We start from the raw sequence: 14487 nt of genomic DNA on the forward strand, positions 1-14487 counted from the left end.
AAGAGCTCCCTCTTCTGGCAGCTGATAAGGAACAATTCATCATAGATGAAGAAAGGCTTAAAATCATTTGCAGAATATAATGAAAAATTGATCCTGAATAACCAATGTCTGCAGCTGCATTCCACAGAGATGTTGTGACATTTTGATTTTATACTAATTTGTTACTTGTTAACCTTGATTTCTAGCCTTTTGTCAGGAAACTTACTTATTATCAAATTAAAATTAAAAGGTGACATATTAGAACAATCCTGAAGTAGGGAAGTAAATGTATAAGCAAAAAAAGTACTGAAAATTTATTTCAGCTTTTCAGAAAGAGCTGAATAAACATGATAAGCGTATTCTTTCACTTTTTTTTTGCCTGTCTTAGCAGTAGCTCAATATTTAGAAAAGTTAGTCACTGCCAAAGGAAGAAGATGCCATCCTTCACTTCATCATTTCTAACACTCATCTCATCATTGATTTTTATTACTAAGGGGCTTGGCCTCACTCGTTTTGCTTTTTTTCCAAGAGGGTGTGTTGGAGGAAATGTAAGCTGAATCCCAAGGCTCTTTTCCCACATTCCACCATCAATGGCACATCTGCTTGATGTTACAGCACCAGAGATCTGAAGACAACTCAATTTAGGAGATTAATTACCTCTCTGCAGAGTGTTTATGAATAGAATAGTTGCATTAACAGATTGGAGGTTTTCTGTAGTAAAAAGTCTTTACATAAAGAATAGCTTTAAGAAATGCCGACTTAAGAACCAACTTCCATATTTTTACTCATCTCTGTGTGAAAAGAAATAACACAAAAATGGAGAGAGATCTGACTGTGGAATCAGTTGTTTAGATATCTCTGCAAAACTGATTCTGTGTAATAACTTCCAGAAGAAATTTTAAATTTTTTAAAGTTTGCAATGGGATATCTGTGATATTTCCTCTTGCAGGAAATGCAAAAACAAGCAATGAAATAGAAATACTCTTTAATACTGTTTTATAGCCATTTAATTGTTAATTAGTTAATTAGTAATTAATGGCACATTAATTAAATAGCATAAAAAGTGTTTTTCAGTGAAGTAATTATTGAATATTTACTCTGAAACAATATTAGAAAAACAGAGGAAAAATATGATGCATATAATTAATCAGATTTTCCTTCCTGTATTTTTCTTACCTTTCTATTAATTCATCTTGGAAGCTGTATTTATTATACATTTACTTTATAAAATCAGCTCCTTCACAGTGGCACCTCTAAAATAATACTTAGACCTGTTAATTTATTGCAGATGAACTGGCAATAAGGAAAAACAAATTCAGATGGAGGTTTTTAAAAATCTAAACAGTAAAGTTTTTCATTCAGTTGTCACCCACCAGTAAGCTGCATGAAAATGAATCTGAGTAAAACTGACTTGGTTATTCCTGTGTACATCTAAGATGGAGAGGAAAATATACACATTCTTTTACGTTCTTAAAATCTTTCAGTTGAAACAAGAGTGCTTCAAGAAAAGGGGTGTTATGTAAGGGCATTTCTGTCAGATATTGGTCTTTTTCTCTTCCAGAAGAAATTTGTTTTCGTTTCAGGAGGCTATGAAGGTCTGAAAACTGAATATCAGTGAAGTATGAAATCATCTGGAAAATGCTGGTGTAATGAAGAAAAGACATATTGTTCTAATAAAAACTAAGGCCCAGGGTATGTGCAGCATGTAAGAAAGATCATGGTCAGGAAAACTAGATTCCAGTCTTTTCTCTGTTGGGTAATCACAGGCATGTATTTCATTTTCCCTGTTCCAGCTTTTTCCCCTTGAAAAATGTGATAACGTCATTTTCCCCTCTAAAGAGAATTCTGCTTAAAAAAACACATCAGAAAGCTCAGCCAGATGTAGTAACTAGAATATCTGGCAGACCTGTGACCATCATTCCTTACCTGAAGCTGTCCTGCTGTAGGGCTTGTCTCTGCTGCTCCCCAGCCTGTTCCCACTGTCCTGGACTAAGGAATTGCCTCCTGCAATGTGGCTTGAATGGTGGCTATTGCTTGGGATGGGGGGATAGGCTTTATATCAATTGTAATTCAAAGGATTGACCAAAATAAATAAATCACAGTGAAATTCCAACCATTTATTGGTAAATATACTCGGAAGAGTAGCAGAGTTTAAGTGGTCATATGGCTAAAAATCAGTAAAGAGGACATTTTATGGCATACCTAAAAATGCCAAATTCAAGAGAAACCTAGTTTCAGGGAAAATCATGTCACTACAATATAAAAAAAAGAAAAAAATAATAATGGTACTGACTTTTTTTCATAAATCCCATTTCATTAGATGTGCCTTCAGCTATTTATAAAAATATTTTTAGAGTTAGAGGAAATGGCAAGTTTAGTAAATACATAATTTTTTTCATGCAAATTATCTTCATAAAATATTGTGGTTTGTCTTAATATCTCATGCCAGTTCTAAATCATTGCTTCTAAATTTGGAAATGACTGGAAATATCAATTCCCCTCACTTTTCCATAACACAGTTATTTAATCCACTACTGATGCTGATTCCTCTTTCTGGAGCTGTTGAGGTGCAGGGCAGAGCCAGTGCTGGGCCTGGACAGAGCAGCCCTCTTCCAAGGCTGACTTCTGAAGGAGAAGCTCTGTCCCCATGCTCTGCTCCATCCAGAACCAGGGAAACATCAGCCCATCACAGATTTATGTTTCTCTCAGGTAAAATCAACAAGCAATTGTAAATTCAACAATATACAGGGAGTGACACACAATCCCTCATTAACTTTACAGGTACTTACACAAGCCTGCTGCAGACAATGCAGAACGAGTTCCCCTACAGAATAAACAGGCTAAATCATCAAAGAGGATTGGCTTTCAAGGTTTCACACATAACAAGCTTTCCCAGATTCTTCTGTGGCACTTAGGTGTCACTCTGGCTACTTAGAGTCTTAAAAGCAGATATGTGAGTGTCCTCTCTGGACAGAAAAAAATATTGCATGAAAGAATAAAAAATGGAATTTTGAGTAGCATTTTTATAGAACTCCCATACTAAGGCTTCCTTCAGTAATAGACAACTTCTAATTCGTACATCTTTGATTAAGTCAGCAGGAAATCCTAGAGAGAGACTGGTGTGGTCAAGTGTTACATTTCTGTGAAGTTTTGAATAACCTTTCTTTTCAAGGTGCTGTGAAGTGGATGTTTAGAGCTCTCAACATTCAGGAGCAAAGATGGAAGAGGACAATAATATCACCCCAGCGAAAAAAACAAGCAAACAGCTGTCCTGAATAGTCATTAAAGAGCAACACCTCTGTGCATCTCTGAACTCTCCTTCAGGAAACTTCAGGAATAATATGACAGATCCACCTACTGAAATCCAGGGTCTCTTTCCCATATTATTTATTTAATTTTTATTACTGAAGCAGCATAATAAAAACGAGTTAAATGTAGAAGCTTCAGGGACTTATTTCACAGTATATCAAGCAATTTTATATTGAAGAAGATGAAAAAATAGTATCCTTAATGTAACTTCCCACCCAGGGCCTGCAAAAGAAACTGCTGGAAGTCAGAAAATAATAAAAATAAGAAAATTAGGAAGAAAAATAATTATAAAGAACTATCCAAGACTACCTTGCTCTAATGTTCTTTTCTTTGCATTTGTAAGAGATTTGAACTCTTTGAAAAAAGAATAATCAAGATCAGGCAGAAAGGGGGGATGAGAGAGAAAGGGTTGTCATTTTTATTAAATAGAAAAGACTTATGAAGGATTAACTCTACTGTTCGTTATGCATATTAAAATGTACTTGTATAATATAATTTAATTTATTTTAGCTTTCCATTCTCTACATATCTCTGTGAGAGAGGGGCTGTATACCAAAGATAAACAGATTAGAAATACACAGGTACTGCAAATAAAGCCTTGCATATATGGAGAAAATGTGTGTAAGGTTGACACCAAGAGAAAATACTAATTTGTCAGTAAATATGTAATTGTAACTAGCCACAGATTTGGCAAGCAGACAAAGGAAACTCCCACACAGAGGAATTTCAAGCCAGAAAATAAAGAAGCTAAACTGAAAAAGATAAATTGCACCCCATCAGCAAGCTAGCCAGGTATAGCTTTCTGGCCAGCAGGAACTCAGGGACAGCCCACAGATTTGTTCTACTCCTGGCAATGGCACAACCCTCAAAGAAATCAGAATGCAATAAACAAATAAAAAACCAAAAAACCGAACAAACAAATGTTAAAGTTACTGTCAGAAGACTAAGCCCTGGCATTTTGTTAAAAGGACATTTTAGTGCTCAGCAGAAGACAGATGTGCTGCTGTCTTACACAGCCTTGACAGATCTTTACAGTGCTTTGAACACCAATTTCAAGGAGAAAAGATATTACTTATTTATAACAGCACAGCTTCCTATTGATGTCTGCACACAGGAGGCACAGGACAGGGTGGTGCCTGCTGGTGTCTGCTCAGCTGTAAGGTTCCAAAGCCTTTGGAACGGAAGGGGCTGCTTTCAAAGCTCAGACACCACCCAGCAGGACCCTGCACTGTTACTCTCCTGTCAGAGCTGAGCAGTCACGGCCCGAGGAGCAAGTACACCAGCAGCTCTTGGTGCTGGCACCAGAATTCTGCAGGAAAAGCAAAATATAGCTATAGGGAACCCAAGCTTATCTTCTCTCTTCAACTTACCTTCCTTCTAACTACTAGCAACAGGGTTACCTCTGAAACCACACAGGCATTTTCTCCTTTTTGGTAATCTAATCTGTTTTTACTCATAGATAGCTACTCATCTCTTCCTTTAAGGAGCTAAGACCAGTTTTGGGCTGTGCATATCCCTACTTAACACTCAAAAGTGAAGACAGTTAAAAGATTAAAAAATAAAAAAGATCAAAAGAGGAAAATACTTACAATCACCCACAATGAACTACTGAGCCCCAGCTATATGGAAACATTATGTGTCTTTCCAAGGGAAATAAAATATGATGTGGAGCTCTGTACTACTTTCTATGTTCCCATGTCTTACTAGACTCAGGAACACTGTGAGATGCTGAATTTTGTTTCCTCTAACAGGTGAGGAAGATAGGGTTGACCTTGCTGCCATGCACTGTAACCACAAAAAGGAAGCCTCCAGATACATTTTTTTACAGATCATTCTACTGAAAGACCAATAAAGGGTACTCTCCTTAAGTGTGATGAATAGAGAATATGAGTTAATTTAGACAAAGATGCTGGGCTAACCAGCAATGTAGGGTTGAGTTTTGCTGCTGTTGTACTAACAAAGCCATGCAGTGTAGAGGACTGGCTTCCACCTGCTCACTCTGTGCAGAAATCCACTCTATATTTTCATTAGTAAGGAACAACAATGTTTGAGTCAGATAAGGAGACTAGACTGATCTCCATGGTACTGTTTTGTCTTAAATATTGTTGCTGTGCTTGCAAAACCTCTGGCAAGGATTTCATTCATAGCTTATATTTTCACCAGAAATTCCATCAAAATCCAGGTCAGAAAAGGAAAAATTACATGTATGGTGCATTAGTCTATTTTTCTCTGGACATCCGTTATTTCTGCTTCATGACTGTGATGTCCACAGCAGAAAACAGAGAAAGCCATATCAAACTGCAGGAGTCTCCTGGCTGCTATCAGACTGCACAAGCTTCTGTGCACTTTAATATATGCTGAACACAGCTGAGCAGGACAGCAGGCCTACAGGAGACATCAGAAGCCCAATTATCACTAGTCTGTGTCAGTAGAGAATACCCAGATGATTTCTCTGCAGGTGAAATTAAAATGAACTTATCTAAATTTCTAACACATTTTGCATCTCCCTCAGATAGAAGGAAAAGCAAATTTACAGTCAGTATAACATGGTACATGGCAAATATTTGAGCTGAGACAGGTTAATGACTGAATTTATTGGGAAAAGATTTCATTAAAGAAAAAAAATCTCATAACTGTTGTTGCGACTCCTGCAGTGAAAATATTGAAGCTTACATATTTCACTGTAGAATTGAGGACAAAATTCTGTTATACTTTCATCTTGCATCATCCTTAACTGTGCAAGATTTCTTTTTTTCTTCATCACCAAACTTTCAACTATAATAATCCATTAAAAGTGGCACAGGCTTCTGCAGTGTCTGATGAGACAAAAACAAGCAAAAATGCATTGTGAGTATTACTAATTGAAGAAAAGGCCACTATTGTCTTCTCTATGTTAGCCTATTCTAACTTTATTTAAAATTCATATTAAATTTTTGAGGCTTAGATCTGCCAGCTTCCTGGATTTAACCTTGGTTCACTTCTTTCTTTTATCTTCCTTAGATTATGACTGCACTTTTGAGAAGGCTATTTTATACTAACATCCCCCTAATAAATGAACCCAAACCAAGCAACTCTTTCTCAGATAAAACCCTTTCAGTACAAAGATGATAAAACAAAAGGAGCAGAGGTAGCAAAAGCAATTGCCATTTACTTAATTGAAAGCAATATCTAGTAAGTTTGATGACCCTATCTTCCTCCAAGACCCTTTTACTATCTGTGGATTAATTTTTATATTGAGTAAAATTATGCTCTAGGAAATAATCATGCAAACTGTATTTACACTGGAGTTTTTGCAAGTATTATCTTTATTTCAAATCCTTCTAAATGCAGAGCCTGCTCTCCAGAGTCTACAAGCATCAAGCAAGTCTTGAGACACAAAGAGGGAGATCAAATTGTGTCTCTATAAGAACAAGATGAGGCAGGTTGCCCCAGTGAAGACACTGCAAAAACCTACCCACCATGCAAACTACAAATACAGGGTTCACATTTTGGGAGAAGGAAGCTCCAGTGCCCTTTGTGCAACAATTCTGGCCAGATCTAGCCCTAAGAAACAAATTCTGCTGGAGAGGTAGATGTATTAAACAAGGTCATGCTGATCCTTGCCTAGGCTGGCATCCCAAGCAGTATGAAACATCCTCACAAGCCTCAGGCCAGGTTTTTCCTGTTAGTACAGGCAGTGTCCTTCTTTCTAGCCCTTCCATTCAGGGACCCATGGGCAGGCTTCTGCTGTCACCAATCTGCCCCATGTCTGAATCTTGCCATATTCTGTGATTGCAATAGGTAAAAAAAGTAGAAGTAAAAGCAGGCTTCTACTGTCACCAATCTGCCCCTAAAATATTTTCAATAAATAGACTTCTCAGCTTCAGGTTCACTGATAGACAGCATACAGCTTTCCTTTCTGAGTGCCTCTGGTGTTCTTTCTTCTTTCCAAGATTTATCAGTATCCCAGCCTACTCACATTTAACATTTTCTTTCAGTCACTGCCAAACTTCTCTTCATGTAAGATGCTTCCAGTCATCAGTGCACCAAACCTTTCACTGATCTTTTTTCTTTCATTTAAAATTCTGTTTCACGCCACAAATTATGTTTATTGTTTTCAAGAGTAGTTTTTAAGCATCCTCTGGCCTGAACCCTTCTGCTAGTTTTATTGTTTGATATTGCAAATCCACCAGATTATACAGTGATTCTTTAAAATGTCACAAGTTAATCAGGGTCAACACTGAGTGACAGAATTCAAAAGGACTGAATATTGGAGAAATATTGCTTGCATTCAATGCAGGTTATTTATTCCCTACATTAAAAACCAAAACCATGAGATAAAAAAGGGAACTGGATGAGGAAAGGACCATGTATTTCAATCAGAATAAGAAAGGTTTTGCTGGTTTGCAGGTAGCTGAAATCTGTTGGTCTGCTAGTCTGTCTACCTAAATGTTTCAAACACAGATGTCACTACTCATTTCAGAGCAGTTTGATTTCAGTTTACACAATGTCTAGTCTCTCTGGTGACTGCTACTTGATATTAATTCAGAGCAAAATTGCATGTCACTCTACTGTCTGTTCTTTGCTGCTGCATGCCAGTCTGAATTTGGCTGTATTTCTGTGGCAGGTAAGTCCTGTTTACCTATATCTCCATGGATTCGTGATACCTAATTACTGCTTTAAAAGCTTTCCTACATCACTGATTTAAAAAAAAAAAAAAAAAAAAGAAACACTTCAGCCCTCCTAAGAATCATAATCCAGTGCTCCTAATAACATTTTCAATTTGAAACCCCTACATTTCCTCTGAGTAGAGCTGAACAAGAAAGACATTATCATTATGCCTGCTTTTTTTGTTTGTTTGGGAGCTTTTTAAGCAGCCAATTCAGCCATCACTGTAAAATATATCGGACATGAACTCAGTTCCTCCTGGTACCAGTCTGATACCAAAAAAAGTCTCTAACAGAACAAATGTATTCTGTAGAAAGTCTATATATGGGCCACAGAAGCACTTGAAATCACTGTAATCTGGCTCTTGACAAACTGGAAATAGGCATTTGTATTTTTTATTTTCTATTTTGCATGCTGAAACATCTCTGCAGCTGGACTCCAAAAACAAAATCCTAAAGTACCTCAAGTGGAATACAAGGAAATCCAAAACTAGATTTTGGCTCTGAAGTTTTACCAGTACTCTAATGGCAGATCTCACAGGCTGCTGGAAGTGCTAAGAATTAATTTCTGAGATTTCTGCTGGGCTGCTGCGGAAAGAGTGGAAGGAAAAAGAGAAAAACCCCATACTTTTCTGGGCTCTACCAGAACAAGGAGTCTTATCAGCAATAGAAAATACTTGTGTGCATCCCAAGAATTCTGTTCATGAAAATAAACTAGACACCACCACATTGGAGGAACCCTGAGCTGCTCTGTAAGAGACATTTCCAGTCCTTCTTTTTTTTTCATTAATTCATCAAGTCCTCAGCTGCTACTTCTTAGAAACATACACAGTTTCACTTTATGTGTTTCCAAATTCACCAACAGGAGGCTTATTTTTTTATCTCCAGAATCACGAACAGTTGCTTTCCTTTATTAAAAAAACCCCATTTTTTTCCCATAACTTGCAGTCATGTGGTTTACTCTAGATTATTATGATCTGTATTTTAATGTCTTACATCAGTAGAAACAGAAAGAAGGTATTTATTAGCACACCTATAATTTGTTCCTATTTAGAAATATAGTCCATGTCTCATTAAAAAAAACCTGGCTATTTGTCACCAAAAATTTAGAGGCAGAAATGATAATATAAAGATATTTTCCCCAAAAAGTATTTTGGAAAAATAAAATGAGATTTTTTGTCTTAACTGAATGTTGATTTGAATGAACATAAAATAAAAGAAAATATTTCTTTTCAAAAATCAATTTCCATGTCGATTTTTTCTAAATATACAATTATATCTATAAAAAATCACAACCTCATAAATTCAGTTACAAAAAAGTCAGTTCATTTTCTGGGCTGTCACTCTACTTTCTGTTGCACTTCTTTATCAGACACATTGACAGAAACTTTGTTTCTTGAATAAACCCCATGATGTCAGAGACTTGACTGCCATCCCTGGAGATTTCCCACGCTGGCCATTTGTTCTAGCTGTTAAAGACTTTTCCTTAATTTCTGACTTAAGAGCTACCTTTCCTACCTTTAGACCATCATTCCTTGTCATGCCAACTTATCACACAATATAATTCCTTTAATTCACTTTTATTGTAACTTTGATGGTGTTTATTAACTTGTGATCATGTTTCTCTTGAGTCTTCTCCTTCCTAAACTACAAAATGTTGTTATTTCCCCTATATTTATCATTGGACTGGATTATTCTTGCTGGATCTCATTGCATTTTCTGACTCTCCCTGCTCATGCCTGCAGTTTGTCAAGAATCATGGCCAGTGATGCACCAAGTTCCTCCACACGGTCCTGGCGCATCAGAAAGGTACATGAGCTTTTCCTTTTGGTAAAAAACAAAAAAAGAAACCTTACTGAATATTGAATTCAATAGATTCGATATTGAATCTACAGAAGTTCATAATGTTTGGCTGTATCCTCACTTGCTGTCCCCAGGGTGGCAAGAACAGGACCTGGCAGCCAAGGTTCATTTGGCAGCAGGGCAGGCTCTGCCTGGGACGTCCTGCCTTGTTTGCCAGCCAGGAACAGGGCAAAACAGGGGCGCAGCAGCCTCAGCCCCAGCTCCAGGTGCCCTGAAAAAGTGTGTGGTTATTACTTTATTGCCCTAAAATCACCTTGTTTCTACCTTTTGCAGCTTGTTCCATAGAACTTGTTGGTTTTCTGCTATTAAGCTTGTCTTGCAATTGGTTTTTGTGTCTCAGTGTTTTCCTTACCAGTTGGTAGTGATTTTCAGATAAACCTTCTCTTTTGCTACAAACAAGACAGGGTACTGGAGGAGACTGGAAGACACAGGACTCAGAAATGAAGTACTGAATTGTGCTGAGCTGGAAACTTCAGTCTCGGAAATCAAAATAAGTGTTTTAAAAAATGTTAATATGAATTTTTAAAGAGGGATGATAGATCAAAATCATGCATATAATCATACAGGTATACCAAAACCATCACTTTTTACAAAAGCTCCAGCTCTATTAAATTATCTTCTACCAAGGGAAAAGAGCTTCACTGAGATTTTTTTTTTTTTTTTTCTGCTGAGGAGTACCAAACTGGTAGAAAAAAGGATGCAGCAAGTGTTTGGAAAACTATAAAATAAACCCTTAACATTTATGGTTGACTAGGTATCTCTGATGTTATCATTGTTAGGACTAAAGCATTGTATAGTCGTGTAAATTAATTTGAAGAAAAAAAATCCATACAAGGAAGCAAGCCAGAAAAGGGAAATGAACAGTGGCAGTAAGCAAGAGCTGGGCATGTTTCTGAGCATTGTGCTATCTTTGTACCACAATAGATGCTATTTGCAAACATAATTGTGATTCAAGTTACACTTTATTCTGCAAAAGTTCAATCCCTTTTACTTCAGTAATCCTATTTCCCTTCCTAACCCTGTTAAGTTCTTTGATTTTTTATAGACATCAAATCCATGCCCAAGCATTTTGGTCCGGCTGGTATTCATCATATAATATGCTATTTTACAACTGATGGACAGAAGTCTCTTGCTGAATTGATTTTACAAAATAAGTCATCTCATTTTGAGCACAAGGGAATGCTATCATTTGACAAAATCACTTTAGTAAATCCATCTAGCTCATTGGACACCAAATACAGTCTCTTCCCAAAAAAAGTTTAGATAAGTGGCCTCAATCCCATGACGAAGAGCCTAATGCCCATATATCAGTGGCTACATCTATATCTATATATCTATATCTAAATCTATGTCTATATCTATCCATATAGTTCCAGTGGCATATTCACAGAATTTTTCCCATCTTCTCATCACCTTTCATTATTGCTTTTTCTTTTTGTATATTCAGTTGGTAAGGGGTTAACATAGCTAACAATGAAATCATGTGGATTTGTGCAAACAGAATAAAAGATTAAGCTGATCACCTTTCCATATATTTCTCTGTGTGTGCCCTATCAAAGATGGATTTTCTGGGGGAAGGAGAAATGTGGAGGTCACATAGAACAACCTCATAGTGCTATGCAGAGGAGGGTGACATTCAGCAGTGTGTGGGTATGTATATGTTTGCTCACTGATGTATTTTTTTCTTAAATTTAACTTATTGGAATTGAATTACAGTGACCTTTCTCTAAGTCCTTTCTGACTCTCCTCAGTATGTAATATATGTGTGTGTGTATATATACACACACAGACAGATAAATATTTCAGTTCTAATAACTAGGAGAACAGAATCATAGCCTCTTACACAATTCCATTCCATGCCTGTCATTTCAGAAATACAAACAGTATGTGTCTTTTTTTATTTTTCCTTTCTTTTTTTTTTTTTTGAATATGAAACGAGACAGAGGAAGCACATTTCCACACTGCCATCCACTGATAACCTCACTAGGACTGTTATTAGCCAGATTCCATTTCCAGCCTGTGTGGCGTGCTGCTGGGAGAGCTGACAGCCAGAGGAGGAATGATGGCTTGGGGTCAAATTCTGCTCTGCTACCCAGGAGGAACCTTCCAAGTAAGTCTGGTGACTTTGAAAGAACAGAGTATGTGTCTTGCCACAAAATCCCTGTGTGCATCAGGACACAATGTAATCACTGAGCAGAGCATCTCCCTTCAGTGGAGATCAAATTAATGTTTTCTGAGAATATTTTAGAAAACACTCTCATTTTCAACCATGTTAGGACAGTTACAGTGACTGCTAAACCCACTAGAGTTCTAAAAGAAGCCAGCCTGAACTCTCCCTGGTATCAGTTATGTCCTTATGTTGAAGGCTTTCAAATGTTTCTTTCCTTGCTTCACAGATGTCAGTCTGATTTTCCATTCCCAGTTTTACTATGAAAGCTGAAATAGGAACAAAATTATTGTATAGTTGTTGAATAAAAGAAATTGAAAGAATAAGCAACACTGCTCTTAGGTCTGATCTGTCTTGAAGTTCTGTTCACTCATTTTTGGCACCATTTCAAACATAAGGAAGTAAATGTGAAAGTTCTCTCTCTAGTAAAAATCTCATTTATAGTGTAACCATGTACATGTTTGTTTCTCTACATTTTCTCTTCTATAATTCTTAATTATTCAGCCTAACACTCTCTGTTTAAATACATTTGTTTCAAACAGCAGCAAAACCAGCCCACTACATTATCTTGCATTTCTAGTAGAGTTTTTTCTTTTTCATTTATAGCTTGTTTTCTTTCCATGCCAAGATTTATCTACAGTGCTGCTTGCAATCATTATTATGTGCAAACATCAACATCCCTGTGGGGCACTGTTGTAATGAGGATCAGGAAATTCCACTTAAAAATATTGGATGGGGAGGAAATGGAAGGTATCCTCTGCCAGTCAAAGGAAATCAACCAATGTTACTTTTTGTTTCCAAAAATGCATAAAAATTAACTGTTACTAAAGCTCTTTTTTTAAAAAGGAATACCCAACAGATTTAATTATGAGAGAAGGCTGTGACACTTATGGAATAAATATGTCACTATATTCAAACCTTTAATGCATCCTTCCTACACTAGAGATTGCTGAGCTGGCCCCACTGCCACAGAAGAGTCAGAAATTTTATTCTTAATGTCATAATCACAGCAATTAGCACATAGTGTCTGGATTTTGACAGTTCAGGCAGAGACAGAAGAGTCTCTTAAGTATGATCTACTGAGATGGGGAAAAAAAAAGTAAAACCAAAAAATCCACACACAAAACCTCACTCAAAACAGAAGAAAACTCAATCATAATCAGAGCAATCCTGTAGAGCTTGTTGTACATATGCAGAGGGATTGGTTCCTCTAAGTGGCTCAGCTTCATGACCTGTAGTGTAATCAGTAAACCCTTGCTGCCAAACCTAGGCTTAGTAAATTTTTTCAGAAAGAGTTGTTTAAATACTGAGTTAATTTTCATCATCAAATCAAAATACATGCTTGGGTGACAAGCTGAAAATTGCTTGCAGTGTCTCTTGTGGGAGAGCAGAAATAGAGCCAGGGGCCACTGAGAGCTTTCCCTTTGCACCTGAGCTGGTAGCAGGGAGTAAGTGTTGTATTACTCTTTCTTTGTTTTACTCTTCATTTCACCTGACAAGGTCAAATTTTTAAGGGAAAAGGAAACTGCATTACTAAATATAAAGTCTGTTATAGGTTATGAAAAATATCCCTTATTATCTGAATGACGTAACAATTCCTAATGTACTATGGTATATCATGAGTTTCATCAGCCATTTCTACTCTGTGTTGTTATCCTGAAGAAAAGAACCTGTACAAAAGCAAGTCTGTACTAATGCACTTTAAAGTGTTTTAGTTTATGGGAAATTGAAAGAGATGTGAATATAAAGGATGATATTGTCTGTTCTATTCCATCCATTTTATCTGCATCAGGCAGAAATATGGCTATACATCCATTTCTTACTTAACCTTTCTGTAAGTTAACTTCTTTCTGTGGACAGCTGTTGGAAGGCTGAAATGCTGATGCAAATTCTTACTGGTTAACAAACTTTTAAGGTCTGTTATCAGCTAGTCCAGATCATTTCAGGTCCAAGGTTAAAGTAGCTATGCAAAGTCTGCTACAGAGCAGGGAGAGAACATGGGATCTTTTAGTCTTCCTTTTTTATCTCCATCTGGGTACAATGGGGAGAAAGGACCAAAAGACCTGATACAAAATAATGTGTCATAAGCCAAGATTTCTTCTCAGTTTTCATCTGTTGCAAAGTACTGCCACTCATCCAGCTTCTGCTGCCCACTGGGAAAGGACAGAGTATAATTTGGCATCATTCAGGGTATATTTTAAAAAGGTTTTTTTCCTATGGTGGCAAATCTGGATAATCAAATGGGTTTTGTGGCTAAAACAAACCCGTTGCCTGCTTTGAAGTTCATGGGTATGGATTTCTTCACCTGACCAGAGAAATGGGAACATGCTACTCAGCATGTTATAGTGCACAAGCTCTGCATCTCTTCATCATTCAGCAGTTTCAGTTTACAGCGGCTGCAGACCCTACTTTCTGTTTAACACAGGGCAAAATTTCAGTTTCAGTGGTCAATACACACATATTCATGAAATAAATCAAATTAGGGGTTGTGGTGAATAAACATCTGTGAACAAACATCTCAGG

Source organism: Melozone crissalis, unplaced genomic scaffold, assembly GCF_028551555.1.
Source record: "Melozone crissalis strain CALT ecotype California unplaced genomic scaffold, PUWL_Pcris_2 ptg000004l_1, whole genome shotgun sequence".
NCBI lineage: Eukaryota > Metazoa > Chordata > Aves > Passeriformes > Passerellidae > Melozone > Melozone crissalis.